The sequence below is a fragment of the Tenrec ecaudatus genome, chromosome 4 (genome assembly GCF_050624435.1).
Source record: "Tenrec ecaudatus isolate mTenEca1 chromosome 4, mTenEca1.hap1, whole genome shotgun sequence".
In the NCBI taxonomy this organism is placed as follows: Eukaryota; Metazoa; Chordata; class Mammalia; order Afrosoricida; family Tenrecidae; genus Tenrec; species Tenrec ecaudatus.
This window is the reverse complement of record NC_134533.1, coordinates 190,030,818-190,037,173: the sequence shown is the minus strand read 5'-3', so window position 1 is coordinate 190,037,173 and position 6,356 is coordinate 190,030,818. Positions and strand designations below refer to the sequence as shown.

The 6,356-nt window shown below is 40.6% G+C and overlaps 1 non-coding gene across 1 annotated transcript; it reads left to right on the top strand.

Moving 5' to 3' along the window:
- Window positions 1-3,830: 3,830 nt before the first annotated feature.
- Window positions 3,831-3,937, top strand: LOC142447458 (U6 spliceosomal RNA). The gene has a single exon (XR_012784158.1). It is a non-coding gene; the product is annotated as a U6 spliceosomal RNA (small nuclear RNA).
- The last annotated feature ends 2,419 nt before the right edge of the window (window positions 3,938-6,356 follow it).

Sequence of the window (6,356 nt, the reverse complement as noted above, 5' to 3'; positions counted from 1 at the left end):
AGAACAGGCGATTAAACATTTAGTACCCTTTACAATAGCCAAGCACATTTTGAAATATCTAGGGATATACCTGACTATTTAAAAAAAAGAGAGAGATTTGTATGAGGAAAACTACAGAACACTCTTATAAGAAACCAAGGGTGACCTCAACAAATTGAAGAATATCCCATGCTCGTGGATTGGAAGACTCAATATAGTCAATATGTTAGTTCTGCTCTAGGCACTATATAAGTTTAATATTATCCTGATACAAACACAATTATCCTTCTTCAAAGAATTGGAAAAACTGATTACAAACTTTATATGGAGAGGGAAGAAGCCCAGAATTAGCAGAGAACTCTTTAAGAAGAACGATAGAGTGGGAAAGCTTACTCTACCTGACAGTAGCACATATTTTACAGTCACAGTGGTCAAAACAGTGTGGTACTGGTATAATGACAGATATTCAGACCAATGGGAAAGAGCTGAAAACCCAGAAATAAAAGTATTAGCATACAGACAACTGATCTTCAATAAGAGCCCCCCCAAAAATAACAAATGGGAAGCAAATGCCCACTTCAATAAGTAGTGCTGGAATAAATGGATATCAATCTGCATAAAAATGAAGTGAGACCCTTACCTCACTCCATGCACAAGAATAAACTCAACCAGGATCACAGACCTTGAGGCAAAGACTCAAACTATTAGGGTCATTAATGAGGGAATTGGGACCAACCTGAGACTCTTGGTGCAGACAATATATAGGTTATCAGAAATAATGAAGGATGCAAATACAAAGGAGTTACAAATTGACAACTGGCATATACTGAAGATAAAACACCTATGTACATTGAAAGAATTCACCAAGAGTAATAAGGGAGTCCACAGACTGAGGAAACATCTTTTGCAATGACACATCAGACAAAGGCCTTATTACAATAATGTACAACATTTTGCGAGCTTACAATAAGAAAAAAATTAATTGCCCACTATGGAGGTGGACAAAGGACCTGAACAGAAGTTTCACAAGGACAGAAATCTGAATGGCCAATAAATACATGGGAAAATGTTCTCGATCATTAGTCATAAGAGAAATGCAAATTAAAACAACAATGAGATACCCCCTAACACCCTCAAAGCTAGCCCAATTCAAAACATCAGAAAGTAACACATGTTGGAGGCGCTTTGGTGAGATAAGAACTCTCGTCCACTGCTGGTGGACCTGTAGGTATGTACAGCCATTATGGAAATTGATTTGGTGATATCTAAAACAGATGGAAATCGAGCTACCATACGACCCAGTAATCCCACTACTGGGCATATACCCAGAAGAGGCCACAAGCAAACCATGGCCAGACATCTCTGCTCCAATGTTCATCATGGCATAGTTCACAATTGCAAGGAGTTGGAAACAACCCAAATTTCCATCAATGGACAAAGGGATCGAAAAACTGTGGTACATACATGCAACAGAGTACTATGCATGCCTAAAAAGCAGCGACGAATGCATGAAGCACATTGTCCCATGGGAAGAACAGGAGGAAATTATGCTAAGTGACGTAAGCCAAGCACAAAAGGACAAGTACAACATGAGTCCACTGGGGTAAGCTTAAAAATGGGGAGCTTAAAAATGGGGTGAGGTCCAGGTACTATGGTAGGGCCAAACCCAATCCAGGGATACATATGGCAGCCAACTAAATAAGAGGGGAGGAAAAGAAAAATCCTGTGTGGGGGGTGCAGGGCACTAACCCATCCAAGGGAAAGTATTGTTTATGTATCCACAGGAGAGGGCGAGAGACCAGGCTTCAATCTGGTGTGCCAAGATGTGAATACAACATTCCAGTATGTTCCAGGGAACCAATAGAGAGGTCTGTGGGGCTGGCCCCAATCCCAACTATGTGGACCCCTCTTCCCCGAGAAGAATGCCTTCAGAGGACAGCAATGAAGCTACAGCTGAGGGAGAGTTACATGTCTGATTAGCGCACACAGGAGAAACAAAGAGGGGTGAAGAGTGAGGGGAACACATCCTGGTCCACCAAGCCCCAAGGACGACATTCCTGCTCAGAGCAGACAATGCACATAGAGGACCATAGGCCCCACCACAAGACACAACATCCCTCACTGACCCCTAGAGCTACAGGGGACAACATTGGAGACACAGTGTGGGAATTGTGCTAGATCTGACCCCACCACACCAGGGTGAAACAGTAAGGGCGTGCAACAGAGCAGCAAGGGGAGCAAAACGATGAAATTCCCGGGGAATACCAAAAATAGACTTTAGGAACAGAGTGTGACACCCCATCAGACTCAACTGGAAAGCACTTCTAACAGTCAAAAATAGACATGGAACTATTTAGAGGCGTTTCCTTTTTTATATTAGCTTTCTTTTTGTTGTTATTGCTTAGTTGGTTTTGTCTTTCTTTGTTGTTTTGTTTGGCTTTGCTTGGTTTTTGCGCTATTTAATGTCTCTGCATGTCTATCTAGATATAATAAGCAGAATAAACAATTCAGAGACAAAAACAACAGGAGCAATGGTTCCGGGGGGAGAGGGGAGCCCACAGGAGAAGGGGAGGTGGGAGAAAGGAAGGGGTGGGATCAACCAACCGAGGGACAAGGGAACATCAAGTGAACTAAAATCAATGCAGAAAAGGGCATAGGATGCGTAGTGGGACTTAATCAAGGGCAATGTAACAGCAAGGAATTACTAAATCTGAATGAAGGCTGAACATGATAGTGGGACAAGAGGAAAGTAAAAGGAAATTAAGGAAAGAACTAGGAGTCAAAAGGCATTTATAGATGTTTAAATATAGGCATGTACATGTATAAATATAGTTACATATAATGATAGGGAAATAGTTCCAGGTACTTACATCTATATGTTAAGAATTAAGGTAGCAGATGGACATTGGGCCTCTACTCAAGTGCTCCCTCAACATAAGAATACTTTGTTCTAATAATTTGGCATTCTGTGATGCCCAGTTTCCCAACACATTCACTGCAGACAAATGGGTGCATAAACAAATGTAGTGAAGAAAGCTGATGGTGCCCAGCTATAAAAAAATATAGCATCTGGCTTGAAGATAAACAAGCTGAGAAGCAACAAAACCCACATGGGAGAAGCACACCAGCCTGTGTGATCATGAGGTGTCAATGGGATCCGGTATCAATCGTCTAAAACCCATAACAAAATCATACCAATGTGAAGGTGTGTGTGTGTGTGTGTGTGTGTGTGTGTGTGTGTAGTGGAGACTCAAAACCCATCTGTAGTAAATTGGACATCCCCTTACAGAAGGGTCACAAGGAAGACTAGCCAGTTAGGGTGCAGTATAGCACTGATGAAATATACAACTTTCCTCTGGTTCTTTAATGCTTCCTCCCCCTGACTATCATGACCCCAATTCTACCTTACAAATCAGACTAAACCAAAACATGCACACTGCTACAGATAAGAGCTCACAACACAGGGAATCCAGGAGAGATAAATCCCTCAGGACCAACAATGAGAACAGAGCTAGCAGGAGGATGAGGGGAGGGTGGGAAGACGTGGGGAATCAATCACAAGGACTGATATACAACACCCACCCAGGGGCACGAACTACAGAAAAGTGGGTGAAGGGTGAAAGAGGACAATGTAAGATATGAAAATCATAATAATCTATAATTTATCAAAGGTTCAGGAGGGAGGGTGGAAATTAGGAGCTGATATCAAGGGCTCAAGTAGAAAGAAAATGCTTTGAAAATGATGATGGCATCATATGTACAAAGGTGCTTGACACAATGGATGAATGGTGGATTGTGATAAGAGATGTAAGAGCCCCCTATAAAAGTATTTAATTAAAAATAACTCTCCAGTGCTCGCTTCGGCAGCACATATACTAAAATTGGAACGATACAGAGCAGATTAGCATGGCCCCTGTGCAAGGATGACACGCAAATTCGTGAAGCGTTCCATATTTTTAAAAAAATAACTCTCCAAAAGAACACTGTCTAGGGCCTTTGAAGAGCAGAGGTTCTGTCTACTCCTCTTCAGAACCCTTCCAAAGTGTGTGCCCTCACAGAGGCCCCCTGGGTCCAAAATTAACTCTATTGTAATTTTAATCTCATTTTTCATATAAGAGGAAAAGGAAAACCCGTCCTCAATAAAAATGTAAAACCTAACTGCGACACTAGAAGACTGAGAAATAAAGCCGAAAACAGCCCTATTTGTTCAACAAAGCGGAGGGAAAAAGAAACACTGCAATGTCCACAGAGTCAGAGGCACGGCTGCCAAAAGAGGGTGCATTTTTAAGCATCAAATTCCGCTCCAAAGAGACTCTGCTGCTGTGGTTGGTATTTTTGCTCCTGAGAGGTTCTCAATGGCCTTTGACTGCCAGGGGCCCTTGAGATTCTTCCACGTGCCCGTTTTATCTTTCTGCCCTTGCTCATTGCTAATTTCCTGAGTATTAATTACAAAGTTCACTTCTTCCCCTATTGAATCTGAAATAGAGAATGAGTGCTAACTTTAGAACAAAAGCCGTCACGGTCCCCTATCCACTCGGTACATTTCAGGCCAAGGACACGTGAAGAAACGAGACACATTCCTTCCCTTTCAGGAAAATGTCTGTGAAATTAGAATGACTCAAACATTCCTTCTCGGTCCTTAAAATAAAGGGTGAGTGTTAAAGGCATTCCATTTTTGAATGGTCCAAAAAAAAAATCTTTTTCTGAGAGATCTAGTTAAGAGGGGTGAAATTATCTCAGCTCATTGAACACAAATAAATGTTCTGGCCATCCTTCCTGGCATGATTAAAGCATTGTGTTAGTCACAGCCTGGCTTCTAATTTCTAAACGAATATACATTGCCCTAGAATTATTTTTCAAGGAGAGAGAAGCAAAGAATCATGAGAAAACTAACATTTCCATTTTTGATCGAAGGCATTTACTAGAAAGGCTGACAGCTGGTTGTTTCAACCACAGGGTTCAATTTGAGAACATCTTTATACTTTCTTAGTAATAAGTCAATTCAGGGTTAGGAAGTCTCAAGTGGAACGGAGAGAAGAGAATCTACCACATTGGTTGACCTTGGATGTGACAGGTGACAATCACATACAAGTCCGCTAGTTACAAATATAATTAGACTCAAGTAACTGCCGGGGCCTTAATTTAAAGCCAAATATGACCCAATTTTGATAATTTCCCAAGAAATTATGAAGTCAATGGAAAAGCTAAGAGCAAATCAAATCTGGAATTTGTGGACCTTCATCTACTTTTTGGATATTTAGAGCTCTCTGATGGACAGAGAATAAAAACCACCGAAGTATACATACAAAAGAACTGATGACAGGGACTCAAATATATTTATACACTAATATTCATAGAGTCCTTATTCACAATAACCAAAAGGTACAAACAACTCAAGTATCCATCAACTGATGAATCAATAAACAATATGCGGTGTATGCATACAATCAATTTTTCTTTAGTCGTGAAAAGAAACGAAGCTTTAATAATCATTATGACATGGAAAAACCTTTAAAATATTATCTGAGTAAAATAGGCCAGAGGAAAAAAGCACAGTTATTATGATTCCACTTACAAGAACTGTATAGAATAGGTAAATTCATAGAGACAGAAAATATGTTAGAGGTTAAGAAGGTGGGGGAGGCAGAATGGGAGTTATTATTCATGAGTACAGAACTTCTGTCTGGGATGATAAAAATTTTGGAAAATAATGGAATACAGTGATTGTCACTAGCACCACCAAAATTTACTCTTAAAACAGTTAAGATACCAAGTTTTTTATTATTATATATGCATATTACCACAATCATTTTTAGCTCTATAAAGCAAAAAAGAAAAATCTACAACCTAAAACCACGGGCCAAAACGTGAAAAGCAAGTTTCTGCTCCTCTGTGATAATGGGCCTCATTTGAAATCACACACACACACACACACACACACACACACACACTTCCTTTTAAGTCATCCGTTTCCTCACTAACACACACTCAGTTCAAAGGATCTATCATGTTTCCAAAGTCTCATGCAAATTGCCTTTGCATCAGGATAAAAATGTCCAGCTAGCTAATCATCCTTTCTTTTATTTCAGCTGTACTTATAAAAATCAAGTGTAATAGTTCTATGCTGGTCAAAAGGCAAAGGTCTGCTCCCCATCCTCTGACTTACTGCCCGCTGAAGAAAGTGAGCCCATGTCCTGCACCTCCACCCAACCCCAGAGGAGTCCCACACTCTGTCTGCTCGCTGTCCTTTTGGACATGATTCGATGTTTGGGTTACTAATTCCCATTCATAAACCCCTTCAAACGGCTTATTCATTGAGGTATCTATGGGATTCACATTTAGTAACATGTTGGGCAACTGTCTGCCCTCTCCTGGGC